Below are 2,223 nucleotides of genomic sequence, written 5' to 3'. Positions count from 1 at the left end.
CCCTTCTTCCATTTCTTCTTTGTTCTCTCCCTTTCTTATTCTCTCCCTTTCTTCCCCCCTCCTCTCTCTCTCCCTCTCTCTCCCTCCCTCCCTCCCTCTCACACTTCCTTCATTCCTTTCTCTCATGTTCGTCTTTTTTTTAAAGACAGAATTTCACACTGTGGTCCAGGCTTACCTAGAAAACACTCCACAGCCAAGGCTGGCCTTGAACTCTTAGCAATTCTCCTGTGTCAATTTTCTGATTGCTGAGATTACAGGCACAATCTACCCAGCCTTGTTTCTTTCTTTTGTTTCTGCCCCTCCCTCTGCTGTGATACCTTTGTCTCTTGATAGCTGGATCACATCTCTCCATATTCATTCTGCTCTCTGATTTCTGCTATTGAAACTACAGGACATCTTCTATGAGGCTCTCTCTCTATATTTATCATTGGTTCCCATCAGCTGTGGATACACTCACTCAATACTTAAGGCTAAGAATTACTCTTGGAAACAAGACTTCTAGAATGAACTCTGTCCTCTTATCCACATTCTAAAGCTGTCTTACTTTCTCTCTTTTACTTATTTTGCTAATGAAACTTCAGTGCCATCCTGCAGTCATCTACCTGAGAAGATGGCTGTAATCCAATTAATCTCAGCTTGTTCCTCAGAAAGTCAAGCCAGTGATATATAAATGTCCTTTTCCATCTTTTGTACTAAACCCTTTATCTCTATGCTATGATGCCACTATCTTAGAATCATCAGAGGAAAACACATTTATCTCATGTATTAGAGAATATTTATACCCCAAGTCATTTCATGTAATTATATATGACTCAATCCATATGATTACGAACATTTAAATATGTCAATAAATTCACAAGCATATATTAACCTCATAAGATTTTCAGCTTTTTAATAGCATATTTATGGAATTTCCATATTATCCAAATGATAGAATTAGCTAATATATTCATGGAAATAAGAATGCAAAGGAAAATAATGATGATTGATTTGTACCAATGAATAAAATTAAAGTGTAATTATAGTTCAGAACTTAAAGTAATACTAAAATAATAAAGCTACTTAAGTAATTATTAAATTCATCTTTTTAAAATTTTAATTCTTTTATTAGAAGAAGCATTTCATTACAGCTTTAACATATTCAGTAACAATTTCCAGAGCAAGTATATATCTCTTTCAAAAGTGGCTGTAAATTTTTAGGTTTATAGTTGAATTAATACAGTTATACAATATTGAACTCAGTATAAACCCAGTAAAACATAAAATTGAATGAGTTTTTAACCTTTAAAGATCTCCATTTCATTTTAAAATATGCAGTTTCCTACATCTTTAATGCTATTAACACTTAGATGTTTGCACATTTGTCATTAATTTCTATGTATCTGATTATTACTAGTCACAGTCAGTTACACTCAGATCTTTGGCACCTGAGTATAGATATAAACTCATAAGGTAGATTTCAATGGTAATGTTTATCACCTCTACTAATTAACATGAAGTAAATTTTTATGCTTCCTCCTTAAATACAAGCCTTTTTTAAAAAAAAAATTGTTGATTTTTTTTGTGTGTATATCATACAGAACACCCCAGTCAATCTTATTCATTTATATACCCACTTCCCAGATGGCACCCTCCCATATACTCTGTCATCCCTGTTACTGTTCACTGTGTTGTCACTGCCCCCAGCCATTCCTCAGTGCTTTTCCATCTGCTGAATCTAGTCAGCCTATCTAGAGATCCTTATTTTAGGAAGATCAGCTGTTCCTCATCTAGCAGCAATCAATTGTCAATATTCCTTTAGATAAAATTGGGGTCTGCTGTTCATTTTCCCAATTCTATGTTGGATTACTGTCTGGGAGTCTTTTAGAACACCTGGCCAATAACTCAAAGGAAGGTATCTCCTGTCTGGCATTTTTTTCTTGTTATGTAGCCTTTAGCTATACACATGGATTCTTAAAAAATATATATTGACCCCATTAATCTTTGGTTATACTTCCCTTTTGGGTGTTTAAGGCCCTACAGTTGGCCTAGATAAACCAATTTATTTTTATTCTTAAGACTGTTTGAGGATCTGATCCTCAGGGGGTCACATGGGCTTGGGAGGAGCCCCTGGCTCCTTTCTTTTACCAGTTCCTTCTATGTGAAGATAAGTCAAAAGTTCTGCTTGACCATAGCTGGCTTTGCTTGGAAACATGGAGGAAATGTTTCCTCTGTGTTGACCCT

The sequence above is a fragment of the Nannospalax galili genome, unplaced genomic scaffold, assembly GCF_000622305.1.
Source record: "Nannospalax galili isolate Female #2095 unplaced genomic scaffold, S.galili_v1.0 scaffold854, whole genome shotgun sequence".
NCBI classification, from domain to species: Eukaryota; Metazoa; Chordata; class Mammalia; order Rodentia; family Spalacidae; genus Nannospalax; species Nannospalax galili.
This window is presented reverse-complemented; position numbering follows the sequence as displayed.